The 10,937-nt window shown below is 39.5% G+C and overlaps 1 protein-coding gene across 1 annotated transcript in view; it reads right to left on the bottom strand.

Moving 5' to 3' along the window:
• LOC119722676 (fibroblast growth factor receptor substrate 2-like) overlaps positions 1–10,623 on the bottom strand; it is a 42,209-nt gene extending 31,586 nt beyond the window's left edge. Inside the window, exons 1-2 of the mRNA XM_038192920.1 lie at positions 10,538–10,623; positions 497–554 (exon numbers count right to left, since the gene is read on the bottom strand). The gene's annotated coding sequence lies outside the window, so the exon portion shown is untranslated. The remainder of the gene's footprint in view (positions 1–496; positions 555–10,537) is intronic.
• Positions 10,624–10,937: the final 314 nt, after the last annotated feature.

Genomic DNA, 10,937 nt, shown 5'->3' on the forward strand with positions numbered 1-10,937 from the left:
TTTCTTTTGTTGATACTCAAACTTTTTCGCAACAGCTCTCATTGGTTTTGTACACGTTTTCTAATCGAGGTCGTCCTCGATTTGCTTCCTGTCCTCGATTCAGCGATGATGTTGCACATGTGTGTCCTCGATTTACACCATAAACAAGCGCACACACCCATTCTGATTTTACTATACTACCAAACTGAGGACCTTTACTGTTGCCTTCTTTTGTTCGAATTGGTTAGACTTTTCTCGACATGTCCCATAAAATTTGTACAAGAAAACCTTCCGAGGACCTGGGCTCAGGACCGTGGGGTTTACTGCCATGATAAGAAACCCATTGCTTCAAGTCCTCAGACGTACAGGATAACCAGGTACAGATATTCAGTTACATGAACATGCTTTCACAGTTGGTCAAATGTTGAAGACTGAACCAGGCAAAGACAGTTGAAAACCAGCACTTCTCTGTTTTTGATTAACTCACATTGAAATTTCTCAGACTAATTCAACTTACCCTCTACGACTTGCTACATGTTGAGATCAGTTGTGTATATTACTTCTCCGGTTAAAAACTACAAAAGAAAGGAATAAACAAACGTAAAATCAATCACATAAACCGAACACAAAGAGAAACTGAATAGTCACATTATAAAAGAGGGGCCTTGTAGCCGAGCGGTTAGAGCGTGGAGCTACGGAGTGGAAGGTTGGCGGTTTGAATCCCATTCAGACCAACTGGAAAACTCTCTCTGACAACCCAACAGTAAAATGGGTACCTGATTCGTTCAGGGAAGGTAAGACGGCGAGAGGAGAGGACTGGGCCCCGCCACTCATATGCTGCGCCCAAGACACAGTGGACCTCTAACATCCCACTGCCCCTACGGCCAAGAATGGCTATGGGTACCTTTACCTTTACCTAAAAAGTTAAACAAAGAAATTGACTGGAGCAGAGTTTGAACCTGCAACCTCCGGACTGCCATTCCAGTGCTCTACCAACTGAGCTATCCAACCCTGTCTTGGTGGTTCCCCAAGTGGCATCAATCGTTGAGGACGGGACGGGGGGGGGGGGGGGGGGGTGGAACAAGTCCCCCCCCCCCCCCCCCACTCCACTCAGGAAAATAAATTCTCATTCACAGATACATATGTAACCCACTGCAAACTAAACTAAGGTTGGTCAATTGAGGGAGATAAAAGTCTTTTTGTTTGTTTGTTTGGTCCGAACCATTGTAAGGAATTAATGGTAAACTCCTCTTTTTCATGAAAATCACAGCATAGGCCTACTGGGCACAATGATTTCACAGGATGCTTGGATCCTATAATTTATTACAATCAAGAAGCGTAATTCATACGATTTTGACAGTTTCGTTTTTTGAATGATTGCAATTGGTGTCAATTACCTAACGCAACACGTGACTACACAATGTTGACGTCATGAAATTGTGCTTGGCTTTCATTTTTTAGACTGAACGGACCCTAATCCTCATGGGATATCGCACCGGACACCGTTGATGCCTTTCTTACATCTAGCCCTCACGGCACGGGATTACGTGGAAACGAGTTGAGCTTGGACCAAAGAGGCAGGATGACCGCAGTCACAGAGGATTTCAGAGAAGAAAAATGGCCGGAAAAGAGAGTTTTGCTTTCAGAAACTCGAGTCAAGGGCGGACGTGGCGTCACTACCGGTACTTTGATTGTTACATGTAATTGAAGACTGATCAGAACTGTTATGTATAAATTTGTAATAACTTTACTTTGCATGCTCCTTAAAAAAAAATGAAAAGTGTTGCTTCATCCTATATCCTTGCAAGAAGGTAGCTAAACTCTGCATAACTTTCACAGTATTCTGTAAGTAATTTTGGAAGTGGCATTGTTGAAAAGCTCTTGAAATAAAATCAGCAATATTTGCATTTAAAAGCTTACTATAATAACGGATGATTCCGGAAGATTGAGGCTCTATACATGTAATTTTTACATGGAGGCAGTTGGAGGATTTTGCAGGATTGAGGTTGCGTCCTAGCAAAAATGCCTAGGGAGTTCGGGTTAATTAAAGATGCACAGTAGGGCCAATATTCCTCGCAGCTCTCAAATCATGTAATTTTAAAGTGGCTGTCCACAAAAATGTTACATGTGACAAACAATAAAACTGCTCAACTTATACGAATAAATCACATCCCAGATGTTTTTTTGTCATCTTCTATGAGACGGCTCACATTTTTCAATATTCTATTTGGTTTACAAAAAGCTATTCAAGTATTCAGATATATATCTACAGAGGCTGATCAAATATTCCCATAATACGATAATACCCTAATGCATGCAAAGCTCTCTAGAGACCCATAAAATGTCACTCAATATGTAACAAAAATTACTCAGAAAAAAAAAAAGATATTGAAGTTGCCCATGGCACAAGCATTATGTTCTGAGTACAATATAGACAGGATGTGGTCGCGATATATCTCATTCCCAATTCTCTACGGTGTGCACTGGACACCAAGCTCCATTATTTTTTGAGATTGGAGAAAGATTAGGCAAAGCACATCCAAAGGCAAAACCTGTGCTACATTTGCAGATCTACAATTTTTGAAAGGCCTACCGGTGCTCAAATTGTAGATTTACAGATTTATAGAAAATTTACATTATATACACATACATGTACGTGTACATTTATTCGAGATGTAACAATCATCATGTCCCCACGGCACACGATAAGCGGCATACAGAGTTGAATATGTTTCACATAACATGTACAGAACTTTGCGTGTACACTGAAACACAGTGAAAAAACTAGGATTTAAAGGTATGATAAAAACGGTATGCTAAAAAAGTTACTATAGAATTTGACAGCTTTTCCACTTTAAACAATTTGGGATAAATTTGTACATTATGAAATGGCCAATGGTCTCTCATGGCATTCCCCCACCACCCTGGGGTATAGCGAATGGGGGCGGTGCCACTCCCACCTCCCCCTCCCAATTGATCGTTTTCTGTCGGCAAAATTGTCATTTATCATGTGTCTGTCAGTCAATATGCCGCAACGAAGAACGCCACCTAGTGGCCCATAGTGTCCAAGATCATCTGCTTTGAACAGTGACTCTAATAGTCAGATGCTGTCCAGCCCCCGCCCCATCCCACTTTTTGATTTTACGACAGCCTGGTTACATACATATGTACCTTTCAGCACAGAGGGTCTGTTGGCAAATATCCTTCAATCAAATCACCCTCTTGTTTAAAAAATGAGAACATGAATGTGATTAGAGGCCTGATTGCCGAATCATGGTGGCCCGCTTGTTGTGCCAACCTCAAGGACGAAGAGTTACAAGATATTTAAATACATTTAGGAATCCCCCTCACAAAAGGACACTTTCTATATTATATTACCGTAGACAGGTAACAAGATGCTTTGTACACTGCATGCAGTCACGTCCTCATAATGTAACAGTAAACAGAAGACACATTACAAAAGTAATGAAAACGAGAAGTGTGTTTGTCAAGTCAAGAAACACAGCTGTTTCAGCTGTTTTTTTATGATGCAAGTTATCTGCAGCATCTGGTATTAGACTCATGGGAGTCACAAAATAAGGTTAAAAAGCTAAATAAAGTTAGAGAGAATGTACAGCATTTGCTTTTGCTGCAATTTTCAGAAATAAATGGATTTGGAGGATTAGTATGTTACAGCAAATATTGTTGAACTGACATGTTTAACGTTTTGGGCTTGTACATGCTGGGGAAAAAAAAAAAAAAAACAGTCATGCCGACCAGCGTTGGAAAAATGCAAATTTTCTTGAAAATGTCAGCACACCAGGAGCCACAATTGTACAGGATGCTTTAGACTGTCGTTCCCTAACAATCCAGTAAGGTATTTCGTGATAATTTGAGCATTTTGTTTTTGGATATTTGCAAATGTTGTATCTTCCCTTTAAAGGGAATATACATCATTTGCTTTTGCTGTAATTTTCAGAAATGGATGGAATTGGGGGGTTAGAAATAAACAGCAAATATAGTTACACTGACTTTTTTGAGGTTTTGGGTTCGAAAATGCTATAAAAACCAAGAAAAACAATCATTTTCCTGTAGTCTGGTTCCCTGACTCCATTTAAGAAGAAACAGAGCAGTTTACATACATTGGGGAATTGTAAGGTCAGGGAACCAGTCTAGCTGGCTTGTACCCGTTCATAGGTGTGTAATCGATTGCAAACAAGTGCGATGGTCAACTGGGGCCAGTATTTGAAAAAAAAGCCAGTTTTTTTCCAACCGATCAGGCCGATCAGTGTTGGAAATTGATACAAAAATACCACTTTTCTTGAAAATGACAGTATACCAGGTGCCATGATTTTACAGGATGCTTTACACTGTCATTCACTAACAGTCCAGCAAGCTATAGTATTTCAAAATGATTTGGTAGTTTTATTTTTTGATGTTTGCAAATGTTGTATCTTCCCTTAAAGCCAGGCGGTCTTGTAGTTTTCTTGATATAGGACTTTGAAGTCTCCATATGTGACTCATGTTGACATCATAACGTAGGTCACACATTTTTCCAAATTCTATGTGTACCGGTACTTCCTATTTAAGCAATTACAAACAGATTTTTAAGTTGTTTTGTTCACAAGATATAAGTTCAATTGTCAAAAATCTAAGCATCAATGAAAAAATCACATGATGATGTCATCATGATGTCACATCAAGTTCCACCAAGAATACATCCCCGTCTTTGACCGGTAACTAGACCTGTAGTTCTGTAGTTCACGCGACACACGATGACGTCATCATGAAGTCAATCATCTTTGGATGGTCATGGTAGTCTACGTGTGTGAAACGTTGAAAGTCAATCAGATTTATAAAAGTTCCAAAAGCGGTTTGTAGAGAAAACAAAAAAAAACTACAAAGGCTATTGACAAAAGTGGCAAAAGAAAAAATAAAACTTTAACAAAAACAAGAGCATTTTTGGCTCATTGCTGAAACAGCTAAAAAAAAAATTAAGTCTCGAAACTCAAGTGTTTCCACTGTATATACTTCCCCATTTTCTTTTTCAACAGTAACACATACTTTAGTCCAAAACATGCAATCCCCTCCATTAATAAGCAGTGCCAAAAAATGAATATTCATAACAAAGTTTACATGCAAATCAGAGCCTGCAAGAGTTCACACACCCCCACCCGCCCACTCAACATTCCATCTGTCTGCAAGTGGTTGGCTGTAAACAGCTACTTGTTGGAATGTACTAATAAGGTCTTCAGGGGGTGTCCTGAGGTTGACCCTGAATAGTTTGAGGGTGAGATCACCCGCTGAGGGAATTCCTTGGGGCTGTCACACTTTTACAGGAAGTTTAGAACTTTTTTATATCTGGAGTGCAGAAAGTATGGTGGTACAGGAGGAGATGATTTGACCTGATGAGGTCAAGGGAAATTAATTTGCAGACATTTATCATTTTGTTAATCAATTAAAAAATTATGTTATAATGTTATAATGTTATAATGTATACTATTGAAGAGATCACCAAAAGTGCAACAGTTTGTTCAAGACTTTTGTCAATTGCTTATAAACAGAGCAAATTTGTCTAAATTTTGCAAAAACACCAGGAAACAGTGTAAGCAATTAGACCACTGAATGTACGTACTTGGTACCGTATCTGTAAGCACATTTTAAATCCACTGAACAACAAAATGTAAAAAGTTTCATAAAAATTCTACAAGAAAGTTTGAAAATCGAAATACATGCACTGTTCTGGCCACCACATGTCCACTTGAAGCAGAATGCAATGTTTCACAAGAAATTGCCAAATAAAAAAATTAAAAAACCAATTCTATACAATCTAGTTTACAAAGTGTTTTCTTGTAAAACTAATTTTCATATAACCCCCCCCCCCCCACCAACCTTTTGGGGGACGGGTGGGGGTTGGCGTGGGGGGTGGGGGTTTGGGAAGGGGGCGGGGATGGGTTTGAAAATTGGGTGTGATTCCTATGTAACGCATGGCAAAAACAACAGGACTCAAGCATCCCAAAGAATATACAGTGAAATCTCAATAAGTCAAACTCTGATAACTCAAAACAACTGTCAAGTCAAACAAAGAATCCATTGCCTTCGGTAGTATAAAAGTGATAATACAACCCTGCTTTACTGAAAACTCTCAAACTTTGAACCTGTTCCCTTGAGGTTTGAGTTATCAAGCTTTCACTGTATCCACAGGACTTGTCAAGACATGAAGACTGTAGGCTAACTGACTAGTTATCCAATCGGTGACAGCGGGTCACAATGAAGGTCAGATGCATTTACACGAACTGTGTGGGAAAAGTGGGGGGGATGCGGGTTTTTATGGGTCACTTCAGCAGCACTGGGAGTGAATATTGGGTTGTAAATGCCAGTCAGGCATGCTGAGAATGTTGAATTACGGGTAGCTGTTGTGGTTTGTGGAACCGGGATTCAACCACTACAGTTGCAGGTATTTTTCTTTTTGGAAAACAAGTTTTGAGGGTCAGAAAAAAGGGAACCTAGGATGGAGACCACAACAAAATTATCATATTTTGAACTTTCATTACAAAATTGACATGTGATGCGATCAAGCTGAATGAGTTATTTGTTGACCCTGGTCAAATTTTCACTACAGTTGCAGGTATTTTTTTTTTTGAAAACAAGTTTTGAGGGTCAGAAAAAAGGGAATCTAGGATAAAAACCACAACAAAATTATCATATTTTCAACTTTCATTACAAAATTGACATTATTTGATGTGATCAAGCTAAATGAGTTGTTCGTTGACCCTGGTCAATTTTCACTACAGTTGCAGGTATTTTTTTTTTGAAAACAAGTTTTGAGGATCAGAAAAAAGGGAATCTAGGCTAGAGACCACAAAAAAATTATCATATTTTCAACTTTCATTACAAAATTGACATATGTGATGCGATCAAGCTAAATGAGTTGTTTGTCAACCCTGGTCAATTTTTTTTAACAGATTTGAAAAGAGTAAAATCTAAGCATTACTGATGTGAAAACGGTTTAAACCGCATGCTGATACCACCTTAAGTTAAAAAAATTATGGAAGTCGGAACACCAAGAGATGTGATGAAGTGATGTGATGAAGAGGCCCTATTTTGGCCTGTATCTCCAAATGAAAGTTCCTGACAAACGACTCATTTAGCTTGATCGCATCACATATTCTGTCCAATAATCTTGATTGTTGTGACTTCTGGGTTTGAACCTGCAGCATCGTGACTTTGAGCATGATCCCTGGTTACATGGCATACATACCGGTTTATGGCTTCCGACTAGTGCCCCTTGACCAAAGACATTGCCAGAATGGGAAACTGCCAACATAGGGCTGGATAGTTCAGTTGGTAGACCACTCCAGTCAATTTCTTTGTTCAACATTAAAATTATTAATCTAAAATCCTGCAGTCATTACGAACAAGTTTTTCTGAACTACCCCTCAAATTAGGGGATAACTAAACATCTAGAGGTTTGCAATTTGACTTTTCTTGCTTTTTAACCAGGTAAGTTGCATCTATAGTGAATATCAAGTGGAAAACAGTCTAGATTTTTAGGGACACAACTTAAATTCAGGAAATGTAGCATACATCGCTATGTGGCTGACAATTTGTAGTCCAAGTCCAAGGATGTGTTCCACTTGTTTGCGTTTGTTAGCCTGGGCCTGCAAATGTGATGACCCCAAATGGAACGATAAAGTCATCGAAAAACTGTTGTCAAAATGAACTGATGCAAAATAGCCAATCTACTGTTTCGATAAGCAGCTTTTAAAATACCCAAAAACCTTAATCTTGACTGAAAATGAATTGTTTCCACTTTCCAGTGTCATATATACTTTAATATGTTGAAAACAGAAAAATTCAGCCCCGACAGAGAATCATTACGTTGATTGTGTGTGTCGCCTAGTCCGAGTAACTTGGACTCTACAACTCGCCTATTTTAAAATTTTGATCATGGTCTGGCAATAGTACTAGTAGAGTCCTAGAGAGGTTCTTTCCTGGAAGCAAAAACGTTAGCTTCGAATCAACCTCGTGCCCCGTGGGTACGATCTTGCAGCGCCATGTTGTTTCCCGTCATGCCTTGCACGATCAAAACCCCTGGAATTGTGTAATTTAAATATACCAGGGCTGCAGTTTATCTGTTTTACGTGCCGACGCCATCTTTAAAATGTTAAAAGTTGTGATTTTGAAGAATCAATCCTTTCAAACACAACGTTTGGACGTTGTGTTAATTGGCAAAGATTTGTATTAAATGTACGTACCCCTTTCGTGCCTTTACAACCACAGATACAAGGGTTTTTTTTGCGAAAAACGCGGCTGACATAATCCATATCGTACAGGCTTCGCGACTTTTGAATCATAATTTTTTTTTTTCGTACGTGACGTTACATGCAAAGCTAAGCACGCAAGTGCAAGCGCATTATGGGCGCACCCGGCTTGCAATCTTCGAAATGCCTGCGCAGTACGCTGTGAATAGCCATTCAGTGTCATTTACGTCATCATCACAGCCAGGGTTTAGTGTAAGGAACGAGAACGCGCCCTTGGAGTCGAGGCTGGCTTCGAATTGCTTCAAAATGCAATAGTCAGATCGTTTTGGTCTGGCAACAAGATGCTGACAGTATTTTGTACACATTTCAGATGGCCCGACAAAATGCACAGTTGCACACACCAGGAGTTGCACCGGGAAAAAAACTCTTCTAATCTGGTTTGGCTTAATTGTATTCTCATTTTGAGTGGATCCTTTGCTGCAAGAAGGATAAATCTGCCGTCTTAGGCGAGTTTCTGCTTGTAATTTGTACGAAAATGGAAAATATCGGCCAAAAAGTGAAAACCGCATTCTTAGTCGGCAAGGTAATTCCAGCTCTACTGGCGAATCTCCCCATATCATGAGCCTAAGGCCTAAGCTGAAAATGTCAAGCTATGATAAGACTAGCTGTCTAACCTTTTCGATATTCGCAATGCATCTTGGGATTGGATGACAAACAAACCAGGCAATTTGTGCACAAACATCGGGTTGCAACTTTCATTTGATTCCTCCTTATTTTATATCAGGAATTTAGTGAATATCTTTTCCTACATTGTTGTAGGTCTACTGGTAATTTGAAATATCGTTTTAAAAATCATTCTTTAAAGCCCATTACTCATAACACAGGGGTCAATTTATTTGAATGAATACAATTTCGGGGAATCTCTTTTAGAGGCCAGTTTTGTTACTCGTGAATATTAATATCATGATATTGACCAATCACAATCAAGATGTCGAGGTCACGCCTCCAAACACTGACCAATCACAACAATTTCACTGTGTCCGTCCCGATGACTGGCATCCTGACATAAATTTAAAGATTATTTCTTGTTTTTGCTTGTAGAGTTTAAAAGTTGAATTTTATTTGCAAATTATATTTCTTAAATTCTATGCATTTTATAGGTGAATCGGTGATCACCTAAATAATGAAGAAAAAAATACTTTAAAAGGAATGTACATCATAAATTTGCTTTTGCTGCAATTTACAGAAATAAATGAATTTGGAGGATTAGTATGTTATAGCAAATATTGTTACACTGACTTGTTTCACGTTTTGGGTTCGTAGATGCTGGAAAAACCAAGAAAACCAATCATGTTCTTGTATACTCCTAGAACTATGAGGCTCCACTACGTGGAGCCTCATAGATCAAGAAGCCCGCAAAATTGCCTGCAGCACAAAACACTAATAAAGTACAAAAACGTCCATCAAAATGGAGAAATTTCACACAGGACCGCTGCACAGTTTGCCCCTATACTCCGTACTTTATCTCTTGACATACTCACGTATCATGCGCAGAACTAACATAGGTGGATTCTGTCGGTTTTTAGGCCAAAATGATGAAAAATGTGCCCTTTCCGCACTGAGCCAACCTGACACTTGAAACGTGCATGCATATGATCGAGCGATGATTTTCGGTTCGCTCGGAGCGCGCCGCGGGGGGTACGGTACATGCACTTGTACGCATGCACATACTATCATTTCGCCTGTACCGTACCCCCCGCAGCGCGCTCCGAGCGAACCGAAAATCATCGCTCGATCATATATGCGTGCAGGTTTCAAGTGTCAGGTTGGCTCAGTGCGGAAAGGGCATATTTTTCCTCATTTTGGCCTAAAAACCGACAGAATCCACCTATGTTAGTTCTGCGCATGATACGTGAGTATGTCAAGAGATAAAGTACGGAGTATATGGGCAAACTGTGCAGCGGTTCTGTGTGAAATGTCTCCATTTTGATGGACGTTTTTGTACTTTATTAGTGTTTTGTGCTGCAGGCAATTTTGCGGGCTTCTTGATCTATGAGGCTCCGCTCACGCGGAGCCTCATAGTTCTAGGAGTAGTATCTTCCCTTTAAAGCTTGACTGGTTCCTAGATCCCCCGTAGGTTTGTGCACAAATTGCCTGGTTGTTTGTCATCCAATAATATCGAAAAGGTGCTCGTGAAACTTGCGACTTGTTTTTGAAATTATAGCAATTATAATACTGATTACACTGACCGTGTTTCTAGATCAAAATCAGTGGATGAGACACAAAATAACAAAGAATACGGTAATTAATCTTACCGGACCGGAACGGAATCCCCCACAAAAAAGGATGCAGATGACAGTGAACTGAAGCTCGCGCGGTACTGCTATGGCGCGCCCTCTTGTGACAAATCGGGACGTGAATTATATTTCCAAAGAGGGCGCCAGAGCAGACTCACGGGATCAAAAAGTTTTGATCTCTGAAGAAGGTAGCTGACTTCTATGTCATCAATTTCAGTGAAAAGAGTTCATGCGTGACTAAACTACAAAAGCTTATCAAAATGACGAATAAAAAGGGATTTTATAAGATGTGCGAGGAAAAAGTAAGCCTGCATACAACTGCTTCTAATCAAATCCCCTTGCCAAACGACAGTCAATATTGTATCAATTGCCTAAACGGTTTTTTTGCAAATTAGACCCAAACTTTGATAATATTTTA

Source organism: Patiria miniata, unplaced genomic scaffold (assembly GCF_015706575.1).
Source record: "Patiria miniata isolate m_02_andy unplaced genomic scaffold, ASM1570657v1 HiC_scaffold_16, whole genome shotgun sequence".
In the NCBI taxonomy this organism is placed as follows: Eukaryota; Metazoa; Echinodermata; class Asteroidea; order Valvatida; family Asterinidae; genus Patiria; species Patiria miniata.